Source organism: Camellia sinensis, chromosome 1 (assembly GCF_055761805.1).
Source record: "Camellia sinensis isolate YWXY chromosome 1, ASM5576180v1, whole genome shotgun sequence".
NCBI lineage: Eukaryota > Viridiplantae > Streptophyta > Magnoliopsida > Ericales > Theaceae > Camellia > Camellia sinensis.
Genome location: NC_138961.1, coordinates 156,329,412 through 156,344,830, shown reverse-complemented (window position 1 = coordinate 156,344,830; position 15,419 = coordinate 156,329,412). Strand labels below are relative to the sequence as shown.

The following is a 15,419-nucleotide window of genomic DNA, read 5'->3' as shown; positions in this document are numbered from 1 at the left end:
TCTCCAACAGTGCATCAAAATTTTCATTAAATTTGAGTAAAAGTTTCCTTTGATATCAAATGCTCCAATAGAGGGATTTGTGATTTCATCAAATCATCGGTCGACCGAGTGGACAAGATAAGTCGACCAGATAGTGTAATTCTTTCACATTTTTTTTGCCTTGAGGTGGTCATCCAAAGGTAGGGTGTAAAAATGGCCCGAGGCCCGTGGTCGGCCCGAAGCCTGCCTGAGCCTGCGACAGGCCCGGTTCGTTTCGACCCGGTTAAGCCCGGGCCCGAGCCCAACCCAGTACCTTGGGCTTGGGCCTGAGCCTTCCATTTTGGGGCCCGGCCCGGCCCGTTAGCCCGACCCTTTGGCCCGTAGCCCGACCCATTATGCCAGCCTGTGGCCTGGCCCGGCCCGACCCGACCCAAAAAATTTCGAGCCCTGTGGGCTGCCCACCCCAGCTCGACAAATTTCAAAAAATAAAAATAAAAAACAACTTACAATAGTTAAATAATTAAAAAAATAAATAAAAAGATTGACCTTATAAAAATAAAAAAATAAAAAGATTGATCTTGTAAAAATAAAAAGATTGATCTTATAAAAATAAAAAAATAAAATAATTGATCTTATAAATATAAAAAAATAAAATAATTAAAAAAATAAAAAGATTGATCTTATAAAAATAAAATAATAAAATAATTAAATAAATAAAAAGATTGATCTTATAAAAATAAAAACATAAAAAAATAAAAGAAATTGTAAAAATAAAAAGATTGATCTTATAAAAATAAAAAAATAAAATAATTGATCTTATAAAAATAAAAACATAAAAAAATAAAAAAAAATTAAAGAAAAATTAATATAATTAAATAAATAACATTAATAATTTAAAAATAAAACAAAAATTAATAATAATTTATCAAATTAAAATCAAATTATGAATTATTTAATGAAAAATGATGATATGATGTATCACTATGTACACAGCAGCACAATCTGTGTGTGTGGCTGGGAAAGTGGGAAAGTGCACCTAATAATATATATGGGAAAGTGGGAAAGGTCCTAAGCTCACGTGAAAGAAAAAAAAAAAATATATAGATATATATATATATTTATATTTATATACACACTAAGTTGGAAGGTAATACTGGACTTGTGGTGGCTTACCACGAGTTCCATTTTGATAATCCGAACCGTTCAATGCATAGAACACTTCCATTACTATATGGTTGTAAAAAATCACGTTAATCGGATATCGCTAACTACATGATCAAATCAATTTGGCATAAAAATGCATGGTGTTACAGTCAATGGTTTACAAAAAACACTAATCCTATCAAATAGTTATAGCTATCCAACCAACGTGATTTTTTACAAACATATAATACTCGATGAGTTGTACACATTGAACGGTTTCGATTAGCAAAACGGAACCCGTGATGGCTTCCACCGGCCAAAGAGCACCGTTCAAATGGTTGCCCGAGAAGGAGGCAACCATTTCCTAGCCAAGCCTCAATTTTGAGCTGTTGCAAACTCAAACAGATATATATAAAAGGTCATAATAATTCAAACGAATAGATTTTAAACTAGTATAAATATATTTTAGTTTTCAAAATATATTTCACAAACAAATCATTCTCACTCACTCTCTCTCTCTCTCTCTCTTCAACTCTCTCAATCTCTCTCAACTCTCAATTAATTTTGAAGTGCCATCCCTAAGTGGCTATTGCAATTGTGCAACAAGAAACTTTTAGTAGAAGAAGAAAATTTCTATATCGCATTCGCCAGTCGGTAACATTAATTAGTTTAATTAAATTTATGCACATATATTAATTATTATTTTTTACTGATTGAATTTACACATTATTTAAATTAATTGTTAATTATTATATATTGTTTTACTTGCATTACTATGGATCCTAATATGCCTAATGTTTATGTCGATGTTGATACATATATTACACCATATGAACCTGTTGATTCTCCTTCTAATATCCCTATTCCAACAGTTGCATCATCATCTAGGAGCAGAAGTAGTAGTGTTTGGGAATATTTTGAAAAAACATCTATAAATAATCCTGATAGAACAATTACATTTAAAGCAAAATGTAAATATTGTGCACGTTTACTTAGTGCTGCATCTGCAGGGGGTACTAGTCATTTAAAAAAGCATTCTGACAAACATTTACAAAGTAAACAACCTGATATTCAAAGTTAAATGTAATTAGGGACTTCATCAACTGGTAATTTGCAAACATTTTCATATGATCCTATACGTGCACTAAATTCTGTAGTTGATTATATTATTAAAAAAGAACAACCTTTTAGTACTAGTGAATGTCCTGATTTTACCGAAATGATTCACGAAAGTTTTGCACCGCAATATCAAAGTTTTTCAAGAAATACTACTAGAAATAGGATTTTAAAGAAATTTGAAGATATTAAAAGTGAATTATTTGATATCTTTTAAAATTTGAATGGAAGAGTTTGTTTAACATCTGATCTGTGGTCAAATAATAGTTTTGAATATCAATGTATCACTGCACATTTTATTGATAATGATTGGAAATTAAATAAAAGAATTATTTCACCTAAATTAATTGAACTTCCATACACTGGTCATTTGCTTTGTGTAAAAATAAGAAATGTATTATATGAATGGGCTTTACAAAATAAAATATTTACGATTAGTTTAGATAATGCATCATATTATAATCAAACTGTAATCCATTTAAAATCAACTTTACAATTACTTGTTGATGGCGATTTATTTCATGTTCGTTGTTGTGCCCATATATTAAATTTGATTGTTAAAGAAGCTATGCATGTATACGAAACTTCTGTACTTGTAATAAAAAATGCAGTTGTTACTATTATGTTTTCTGGTAATCGAATTTCAGAATATAGAAAAATCTGTCAACGAGAAAATATGTCATTTAAAAAATTAATTTTAGATGTAGCTAGTAGGTGAAATTCAACATATAATATGTTAAAAATAGCTTGTAAACAAAGAAGGGCAATGGATTTATTTTTTGCAACAACATCAATAAGAAGAGTACTGACACCCACTGAACTTAATTGGCGCCAAGTAGTATTGTATAAAGATTTTTTAAAAGTTTTCGATACTTCAACAAAATTATTTTCTTATATATATATATATATATTCTTTCTTTACCATTTGTTTTACATATGCTAGCAGAAATAATTAAAGTTTTCATAAAATATATGGATAATGAACTTTATGTAACCATTATTACTTTAATGAAAGAAAAATTGGATAAATATTTTCATTATTTGTCTCATTTATTAGGTTTAGCTATAATAATTGATCCTAGGTGTAAAGAAGTTAGTTTACAAGAATTTTTAGAGCGTATTTTCGATGATCAAATACAGTTTGCCCCTATTATGCAAACATGTAACAGATTATTTCAAGAATACAGGGCAGCTGCAGCTGCAGCTGCATCTGCATCTGCATCTATAAATACACTTACACACACTACATTAGCAGTCCAACAATCTCGAGGCGGGAGATTAAGTATTGTCACAGCAATAAAAAGTAGAAGAATATCTCAACATACAAGTGTAAGTAGTTCTAAACTGCAACATTATTTGGAAAGCCCGTCAGTGGATGATTCCGATAATTTTGACATTTTGGAATGGTGGAAACAAAATGAATCTATATGGCCTGTGCTTTCACAGATGGCCCGTGATATACTAACTGTTTCTATTTCTACAGTTGCTTCAGAAACAACTTTTAGTGCATATGGACGGGTGCTAAGTGACTGTCACGACCCAAACCCGCCCCTATGGGTTTAGCACCGTAACCGGCCAGTAATCCGTGATTACCGAAGGCCTGCTTAACAGTAATACAGAGTACAGGGGCTGGCGAAAGCCAAAACAGTAATAAAAGATGTCCAATGAGCTGTGATAGTCTGTATGCAAAAAGACTTTTCATAACATAATCACACTCAGAACAAAAGCAGTATGTACATACATCATATACAGGCATTCAGGTTAGGGACTAAATCCCTACTATAACAGTACAGTACAAGTCTATACAGTCTATACAAAATAGAGACAGAAAGGGGGAATGTAAAACACCCCGAAGCAGCCTTGGCTTGGACACACTTGGAACCTCGCAGTGAGGCACGTTGGTTGCCTTGATAAAAAGGGAGTTTAACCCAATGTTCCTAACTCCAATCCGGTGCCTGGACACCTACATATATATATAAACAGTAAACTAAAGCCAAGTGAATAACATATGCATAAAGAGGTTAACAATGAATGTCCTTTCAGTATTTAAAACAATTATTTGAACAGTATATCAGTTATTCGATCATAGCAATCATAAGTAGTACATCCAATAGCAAACAGTACAGTAGATCTTAACAGACCGAACAGTCAATTGATGGCCATCATATCAGTAAACAGTAGTGGTTCCAAACATGGGAACCGACAGAGATCTCTGTGACAGTAGCAGTACAGTACAATAACAATGAATTGCTATGGATGCCACGAATACAGTTCGCAATTAGGACAAGCATTCATTCAGTATGAAATATCATTTCAGAAAGCAGTACAGTAGATCATTCAGAAAATATTCGTGATTAAATATATCTTTACAACATTGTTACTCACAGAGTTCTGGGCTACAGATAGGCTAGTGAGCGTCCTCAGATGCCAACCTTGCACAGTTACAGGATGAACACACACTAAGTTGCACGTTTGGGAAACAATAACTTAGTCTCTATCTTGACTCGGTGCGGTGTGGTTCTATAGCATTATCCTCATTAAGATGCCTTAAACTAAGCCTAGGAATGCCTAGGATGGAATGAGGATGCAAAGATGCACTTTAAAACATTTTTCAGAATTTTCAGAAAACAAGGGTCTCACTCGAGCGTGGCTTTCTATGCTCGAGCGGACATGCAGACAAAGGATTTCCACTCGAGTGAGACTTTCCTCGCTCGAGTGAACTGCAAAAGTACTAGATGCATGAAATTCACGCTCGACGGGCGCTCAACCCCCGCTCGAGCGTGAGATACAAGTCCTCGCTCGAGCGTGCATTCCCTCGCTCGAGCGGACTGTAAACACGTGCAAAGTGCTGGATACATGCATTTCACGCTCGAGCGCTACTTTTCTCGCTCGAGCGGACTGCATGATCTCACAGTGTACGCTCGAGCGTGGATCCAAAATCTGAAATTTTCAGATTTGCCTCCAAGCATGAAACTCAACATTTAAAGCATCAAATTCGATCCTTTTGGGCTAATTTTCTGGAAAACACTTTAAAACTCATAATATGACATGTTTCAAAGATCAATTTGCCAAATCAAAGCCCAAATGTAAGTCAATTGAACACCATTTCTAAATAAACATCAAGAACATGATGAACATGCAACATGCATGAATTCAATTGAAATCAAAGCTTCAAATACTTGATCAAATGAGTCAATTCACTCCAAAACATGATGAATTCATGAACTATAACTCAAATATGGACATGCATGTGAGGATTATAAGAAAACAACCTCAAAACTCAACAATGTATACATGCATGCAAGATTTAAGCTTCAATTCAACATGTTAGAACCAATTCTAGACTTATATCACTAAAGACTCAATAACCATGCAAGGTACCACTAGAATTCATAATCAAGAAGATGAATATCCTACCTTATGTCTTCAATTTCAAGAATGGAAGTTCAAGTATACAAATTTCCTTCAAATCTTCTAATTTTCCAAGCCAATTTTGAAGAACTCAAGTTGTCACATATCTCTCTCTCTCTCTCTCTCTCTCTCTCTCTCTCTCTCTCTCTCTCTCTTTCGGTTGAGTCTAGTGAAATGGAAGAGATGATGAAATGGTATGTCTAAGTGTATGAATTGAGCCTCAAGATGTTAATAAAAGTGGCCCACTAGATGGCATTTTGGTAATTAACGCAACTAATGTAATTCAACGCTATTTAATCCAATTTAATCATACCAAATCAAATTTTAATTAAACATACCATAAAATCACATAAATTCTAATGAACATGAAACACTAATCAATTTCAGATTCGGCTGCCGATAAGTCCTTCAATTTGCAGTTTAAAACATAAAACATGAACAGATCATTTAGCAGTCAAACAGATAGATTTGCATTTAAACTAATACACTCAATCAATCAGTTCAGAATTTCAGTCAATCAGTCACTTAACATGCTTAATCATAGATTAGCACTAATCAGTGGTGAGGGTCGTCACAGTGACTACAGGAGCAGGCTTTCACCGGAAATGATTGAGGCATTGATGATATCCAGGGATCATATGCATGCGCTTACAAGAAGACAATTTTAGTGAAAATGAGCAAATTCAATATGATTTGGATGACATATCATCGGGCAACGCGATTGAAATGTCTGTCTCCTTCAATGATTGATCAACAATTTATTTTTTACTATTTCATTTCATTTCGTTTTTTTCTTGGTTTTTGTTTTTGTTTTTGTTTTTGTTTTAGATTATTGAGGTGGAGTATAATGTAAATGATTGGTAGGCTAGTAGGTGCCAACCTAGTTGGGATGTACTTAACCTATAGTGATGCAATTGATATACCATCTAGGGGTGTTCATCAATCCGATTCACCCGAAAAATCCGAACCAAACCGTCCGACCCAGTTTTACTGCGGGCGGTTTCAACCATATATTCGAACGACTGCGGTTATTTTCTTTCAAAATTTTCAATTTTTCAGTCGGGCATCGGATTAAATAAAAAAATATTTGAATAAACCGAACTGACCGACTTAATTATATATATATATATATATAATCTGTTGGTTCTCTGCCTAGGTAAAATAAATTCATTTCTCCAAGACATATTTGACTTTTCTATGTATATACATACCTTTAAATGTAGTTGATATAGTCACATCAACTGACCTTCATCTTTCCAAGGCTTCCTTTTCCAATAATTTGAAATATCTTTCTCTTTAAATTTTACCTTTCCAATACAAAAACTTTTTCATCTTTTGTCTTATTCTTTTTCATCCCACTTTCTCATATATCTCACTAATTTCTATCTTCCTTATCTCTTAACCCTTTCGTCTCTCTCTCTCTCACCCACCCCCTTCTCTCTGTCTTTAACCAGTTCCCTCTATCCGTCACGATTTGCACCTCCCCTCTCTCTGCGACTGTGGCAACGGTGTGAGATCATGGAAGAGGTGATGGCTTGTCTTGAGATCAACTACGCTGAGATTGCAGCGCTGATGATGGTGATTTTTTTTTTTTTTTTTTAAGATCCGTTTTTGCTTCTTCCTTATCTCTTGAAACCCTCCTCCTCCCTTTCTTGCCTAGAAACCTTTTTTTTTCCTTACACTCTTTAGTAGACAAGGTCAGTGAAGAACAGTGTTGGTGATGATGAGCAATGGTGTTGCGATGAGCGAAGACAGTGGCTGCGGTGATAATCTGTAATTTATAAGTGTATATACATCAGGTGTAATCTGTAATTCGTTACTCATCTGTATTATGTCACTCTCTCACTGATCTGTATTCATGAGCTTAATTTGCTGTTTTGAATTCTCAATTCTATTTTTTCATTATTTTTTTTCCATTCCTGCTACTTTTTCAAAATCGATCGAACCGACCGCCAAGCTGTGACTTTTCATTCGGTCGATTTCGAATGACAGTTCAATCGACAACGGATAGCTAATTTTCCAACCCAAACACGTCGGTTCGGTTGACGGCTCAGGGTAAACCCGAGCCAAACCGACCCGTGAACACCCCTAATACCATCATCAGTAATCTACACCTAATTTATTTAATAATATCAATTTTTGTAATATTTTATTTCATTTTGAAATAAAAATTATTCATTCAATAAATGTTATATAAATAATTTAATATTGTAATATTGAAAGTTTCAATTTCATATATATAAAATTATTTATTTCGAAAGAAAAATAATTACATAATTGCTTACTTTTTTAGTTATAAGTTCACATTTAAAAAAATATAAGTCATATATAATTAAATTTAAGTATCACTATAAAACATTACATAACCAAACAAAATATATCATTAATCGTAATTAAAATACTTTAGTATAATTTTTTTTAATTTTTTATTTCTATTATTGAAAAAAAAAGCCCGACTAGGCCCGGTCCGCGGGCCAAGGCCCGAGCCCAGGCCCTAGGCCCTATTATGAGTGGGCTTGGGCTTGGGCCTGGCCTCCACATTTTAGCCCATGGGTCGGCTTGGCTCGGCCTACCAAAAAATCGCGAGCCCACAAAGCCCGAATGGGCTGGGCGGGCCAGATCGGGTCGTTATTACACCCTTATCCAAAGGGGTCGATCGGGCAGACGATCGACCGAACAGTGTAATTTCTTTTATAAACTTTTGCCTTGAGATAGTCATTCAGGAGGACATCTGGGGGACATTCGGTGGTAAAAATCCAACAGCAATGAACAGTGATTTGATAAAAGGCCCATTGATTCTCAATTTGATAAAAGAAAAGTGAAATCCTGGATTTGATGATGGATTTGATAAACCGTTAGAGAAGCAAAAAATTATTTTTTTCATCAAATTTAAATTTGATGATGGATTTGATGAACCATTGGAGATGGTCTTAGAGATTCTAAATAATCTATCAATTTTTTTATCAAGCCTCTTATATGGGTTTGAGACCCACACACATGTGGGTTTGTGTGGGTCCCATACCCATGTAAGAAATTTGATAAAAAATTTAATAAATTATTTGAGTCTATAGCTTCTTCTTCTTCTTCTTCTTCTTCTTTTTTGGGTATATTATTTCATAAAAAATAAAAAATTATATAAAAAGTCAATTCTCAAACATTCTTTTTATTTTGCTTTTTCCATCTCGAAGTAGGTGCACATAGAGAATTGATTTTTGCTCATTTGAGTATATGTTATTTTAATAATTTTTTGATATTTTATAAAAACATATGTAAAAAATTAAAGATAATGATATGATAATTTATAATTACTTTTTAACTTTTTAACTAAAAGTGAAGTTTCCAAACCAATAGTTTGAAGTTAGATTTTCCTAACTGATATATTTTAAGATTCATTTGGGAATTGATGTTTTAATAATTTAAAAATTTTTTACGAAAAAATGTAAAAAAATAAAAAGAATATTTAACCTTTTATAGTTTTTTTTTTTTTTACGTTAGCCTAAGGGTTTAGCGGGCTGGCTTTTGAGACTAATGGGCTGATCAAGTTTTTTTTTTTTTTGTTTTTTACCTTGTGGGCTTTGTGTTAGGTACAAGTAAATTCTATTACAATCTTCGAAAGATCACATTTCACATAGGAATACAAGGATAATAAACAACATAACACAGTTGTAACTTTGTTTATGAACTTAGCAGACATATATATAAATTTATTTATTAGCTATAGAGATACAAATATCACGTGTTGGAAATTTTACTTTTTAATATTTTAGATTATTTGATAAATGTAATTTATTGGAGGTAATCATTATTAAATGTGAAATACATTTTAAAAAGAAAAAATCAACAAACTTACTAACATTCACACCAAATAGTATATAATTAGAGGTTGTGATCGGGCAGAAGCGGGTGCATCCTATAAACACTGACAAATTCTTCAGTCAAGGAATAGGGTCCTCCATCATTATCAGGCTTCTTTAGACCCACAAGCCCTCCTAATATTCCTCTTCCGACGTGTCCAAATGTTTCTTTGAATTTCTTTCCCAACAATCCATACCTATTCGGTCCAAAAAAATAAAAAAATTCATACCCGAAAATAATGGTCTTAATTTCATTGAGGAAAAAAAAAAAAAAACTGTATTTTTCATTTGATTGGAGCTTCTGTTTACTTGGTGATATGATATCAGAAAAAAATTTGCGACTTTATTGACTCTTCTGATTAAGAAAGATTGCTTTACCAGTTGACACGCATTGAAGCAAGCAACGTGTCAGTTTTAAAAATCTCGACAGTCCAATCAATTGTATGGATCTTTGCAATTACAACAGAAGTCTCAAGCCTTGCATGCCTGTACAATTCTTCGTCCTCCATCTCGTGGTACTCCTTCTACAAATACTCACACACGAGTTATTATATATATATATATATATATTTTCGAGTAACTTTGAATGAACTGATAGTGATAATATTGTAGAATAAAACGATAGTGACAATCAAAAAATGTGGTCATACATAGTTCCTCTAAAAAGTACCTTGAGGGCATCACAGACTGCATTGTGCTCCTGGATGAAGAGGGCCTGCAGTGTGGAAAGGCCGGCCCAGCCATTACGAACGTCACCGGAGACCACAGTCCCATCATGGTCACGAAGAAGAAGGCCATCTTTTGATATTTTGAGCTTCCCATCTTTGAAAGTCCTCACTTTCCCAACCTCTTTGCATTGCTCCCGTAAATAGCACTTCCATCCCTATATTCACATCACATCCTAACTACACGAATAATTTAATACTATGAAGCAAGGATACTTCAAATAGGGTGACGGATACCAATATTCCTTAGATACCCGCTGATACATATCAGATACTTATTAAAAGTATCGGATACCTTCTTAATTATTTTTTCATTAATTCTGGAATATCGGATACTCCAAGTCATGTTTATTTGTTTTATGAAATTAGAATTGTAACATTTCTTCCATAATAATATAATATAATATAATATAATATAATTACAAGTATAAATATAAGAATATTTTTTTAACACTTTGTTAAGTTTTTCGATAAGAAGAGCATCGCGAGTTAAATAATAGAATTTATCAAATTGATATATCCTAATTATTTCATGCATGCCCCTTATAACTACATAGAAAGTAAGAATTAATAAGAGAATATAACAATGGTAAAATTAAATATCAATAAATAAATAAGCAAGTAGGGCTGCAAACGAGCCGAGCCGAGCTTTAGTGTGTTTGGGTTTGTTTATTAAGATTTTAGCGAGCTCGAGCTCAAAAATTTAACAAACCGAGCTTGAGCCGAGTTGGCTTAGGCTCGACTCGAGCTCGAGCCTGTTCACGAACCTTAACGAGCCAAAAAATTTATAAATTCATACTTGCATGTGAGACTAAAGTTACAATTAAAACTTTGATTATACAATTATATATACAATATATATAAACATACTAAAAAAAAGTCCATATTTTACTAAAATAATAATATCTACTACCACTATTATATAAATATACTATCTATAGTTAAGTATTATTTACATTTATATTTTTTAAATATATAAATAGCATATTTCTCTTATTTTTTATACATAATTTTATATTATTTAATATATAAATAATAAATATTAAACGAGCCAGCTAACAAGTCGAGCTTACGAGCCGAGCTTTAGATTGTTTGGGCTTGTTTATTAAAAATTTAACGAGCTTGAGCTCGAGCTCGAACAGCAAAAAAAAATTAACGAACCGAGTTCGAACGAGCTCTTACCGAGCCGAGCTCGAGCTTGTTCATGAACGGCTCTGTTCATTTGCAGCCCTATAAGCAAGTAAACTTGAATACAATATTTTTCACTAGTGTCAAAGGAAAAAGTATAGGGACAAGTTGTGAATTATTCTATTATTGTAATATAAATATATTAAACTTGATATTGAAATGAAATATTTGCAAGACCTATTAAAAATTTAAAAAGTAAACAAGTTACTTACTTAAATTAATAAAAAAATCTTGAATGTTAGTATTTTACATTATAAAATTACATTGTGATTTCTCAATATTTTTTAACTTATGTGTAACTCACTATTAAAAAATTTAAAAAATATATTTTTCACAAACGTATCCTAGCTTTACTGGTATTCTATTTTTTTAAGTTTTGTCGTATCACCGTATCTGTATCTCGTATCTGTATCTATGCTTCCTAGCTTTTATAGATATATAGATATGTATTATAATTGTGCGTACCACCAAGGTGTTCGAATGTTTAAGTAATTGCTCTTGATATCATAAAAACCAGTAGGAACCTCCTTAGTCTTGTAAAATTTGAAAAATTGAAGTGGGCATTGAGTTGCTACTTCTCTTGGCGCCGTAAGTTCAATCTACAACAAGACTCATATTATCGGAGTGAGCAAAACTATCAAAAAATAATATTCCTATCCAAAAAATTATTGGTACAAAACTGATATATATACATCAGCAATGCTAGGTATTATGAAAAGTCTTTCATGAAAATAATCATAAAAGATTTGTGACTTTTTGATTACACTTAGAATAAAGTACCATACACAAATCAAGGTAATCTAAGGGTCATAAATCTTTCACAATCATTTTCATAAAAAAAATTTCTTAATCCTTAACATTTCTCTATATACATTTGACCAGACCTGATTGGTATCCTCCAAGTGATCAATCCAGTCATGAATCATGAACTGTAACCAAGAAGCTGCTATCATGTTGAATTGCTTTCCATTGTCTTTCATTGTTCTACGTGCCAGTAGTTTTGTTGCAACCACTATTGGATCCGGCTTCAATAGCTGCATGTTTTCATTAAAAAAAAAAAAAAAACACAACAAATATCATTTAAAGACCACACATTCAAATTGTTTTTTTTTTGAAGATAAGTGTAATCCGTTTTTGTATGAATGTTCTACTTGACAAACTCTTCAAAATAAATGATTCAGATAATCTCAATGGTTCTGGCGTGGGCCTCACCAACACTCACTACAGCTGCAGGGGGGCTGCTGTGCAGCCACCGCCCCAATCCATATGAGTGAGACACAACTGCAATTAATCATTAAAAAAGGGAAGAGAAAAACCTTATCATTCTGATCAACAGGAGGAATGTTGCGGCCGAAGAAAGTTCCTTGACTGCTGGCAGTTTCATTGACAGGGTCATTAAATTTACCATCTGCAGTCCTGAACAGAAAATCAGCTGGGTTAGACCGAACACCAACCGGTGTTCTTCCTACGTTAATCAAGTTGTATTCCTGGTGAAGATGTCGCCGAACTACTACATATATCCGAACCAAGAACTGTTGGGAGAAAACAAACAAAGGGCCAATTTGAAATATCCGAATCCGGCACAAAAATAGCGAAAGTAGTTTATTCTCCCTCTTTGTGTGAAACTATTAGGAAACAATTTAATAGAGTACAATATATTCTGAAAATAATCTGAAAATAATGATCCAACAATCACACAACAGGGCGACAACAATTTTTAACGTGGAAAACCTTCCGGATGTGAAAAGGAAAAACCACGGGACCGTAGTCCACCAAATATCTCCACTATTAACAAATAATGAGTATACAAGAGTTCTCTCTAGATAGACCTAGAGGCAACCAATCAAGAACAACTTACAAATAAGCTTTCTTGGCAACCAAAGATCAAAATACAAAATTGAGAAAATATCTCACCAAAATGGGTACTGTTCGCGGGCCAAAAACCAGCAATAGAATACTCCAAATCTGATATCCACCGTCCAGAATTTAGAGACTTGAGTTGTGAACTCGCCTACCAAATTTCAGCTTAATCGGACCGCGGATGCTTGTTGATCGGATAGCTTGATCACTGCTGGACAGAATTTCTCATCTCCTCTCTGTTTTGGTGGCTGCTGCTACGTCTCTTACTCTGTGTTACAGAGAAAGGATTTTGTAATACTACACTCATGGGCCAGATCATTTCAAAAACATAACCTCTCCATGTAAGCTTTGGAACTCACATGGGTTTTACTAAATGTTTTGGGACATCCTCCACATAGGAGGGAAACCCAACCCAACAAGAACACCGGCAACCGGGGCCATATCCCCAACTAGGGGTGTGCGCGGTGCGGGTCAGTGCGGTTTGAGAGAAAAATAGAAACCGTATGGCAGGTGGCGGATTGATAAAAGTGTCACTAGAATTTGCCATTTTTCTTATCAAAAACCGGCGGTTCGGTTGGCAAATAATGGCGGATTTGCCTTGGCGGTTTGGGCAGATTGGCGGTTTATAAAAAATATAATTCAAATTACAAAACTTAAATCAAAGAGTAAAAAAAAACGAGAGATACCGTGATGTTAAGCATCTTGCGAAACTTTCTTCTGATGCAGCAAATGTAACAACAACATGATAATATCAACGACTATGCCATCAGTTCATTACAAGCATCTGTGGAAGTTACAATGGTCAAATACAATACATAAAATTAATATTATTCAGGGTTTACAATATATTGAAAATGTTTACTGTTGAAAAGTATTTAAATTGAAAAGCGAGCTGATGCAAGTTTGCAACATGGCCAGAAAAAAAAAAAAAAAAAAGATTGAAAAGTGAATTGGAATCCAACTTTATTTTGGATTACTAGCATTTTGAATTCCCCTCGAGCAGTAATGTAATACTATATTCTAAGGTATAGAACAACAAGCAAACTTAAGTAAAAAAGAATTTTTAGAATCTTATAAAACATGATTTAATAGTGGTACGGGTCGGTGCGGTTTGGAAGAAAAATAGAAACCGGCGGATTGATAAAAGTGTCACTAGAATTTGTCATTTTTCTTACCAAAAACCGGCAGTTCAATTGACAAATAATAACGAATTTACCTTGGCGGTGCGGTTCGGTGCAGTTTTGACGGTTTTGACGGTATTATGCGCACCCCTATCCCCAACTTATCAATGGAGTGTATCATCTGCATTACCAGAAAAGAAAAGAGAAAATAAATTCACGAAGTTAATTAAGCCAAGAATGGTGAAATGGAGGAGTAAAAAGCTATTCTAAAATGGAAAGAGATTTAACGGCAAGTTTACCCGGAAGGGAAACTTGTCTATGAGAGTCATCCTTGCTACAACTTCATGGAAGTCTCTGTGAATTAAATGATGCAGAGTTTCCGTTAAGAGAGCCTTGATGGGTTCCATAACTAGAGAGAGAGAGAGAGAGAGAGAGAGAGAGAGAGTCCTAGCTTTTTTCATAACCCAACTCTTAAAATGCTTGAGGTATTGTCCCAGTTACTACTTAATATATAATATTAGCGGTAACCCGTGCGATGCACGAAAAAATAGACTATATAAAATCATCTTAATCTTAAATTATATTTTGGTAGCGACAAGCCATAATATTAAGCCATCTAGGTAGATGTTAACAATAATTAACCCACAAAATTTTACAATAAAATTTGATATGCATAAGAAGTTATTAATTATAAAAATTATTGAGAATAATAGTATCACAATCACTTGATAATGTATATAACTTGTATCAAACTAAACAAAACATTAAAAGAGAGAAATTCTATAAGCTCATAAAAGTTATCGTAAATTTACTTGGACTTTTAAATCAGTGGTGTATATTATTATTGTGAGATCAAATTATGAATAAATATCAACTTTTAATTATAATTTATAAGTAGTTTTTTAAAAAAATTTTAATCTAAGTTTGTTGCCTTGCTTATAAAAAGAACTTCTCAAACAAATCATTAATTGATTATATTAGCAACTCTGTATCTTTGATTTCCTCTATCAATGACACACTCA

General features: G+C 33.4%; 1 pseudogene; it reads right to left on the bottom strand.

Moving 5' to 3' along the window:
* Nucleotides 1-7,616: 7,616 nt before the first annotated feature.
* Nucleotides 7,617-14,836, bottom strand: LOC114292725 (alpha-dioxygenase PIOX-like; annotated as a pseudogene).
* Between the last annotated feature and the right edge of the window lie 583 nt (nt 14,837-15,419).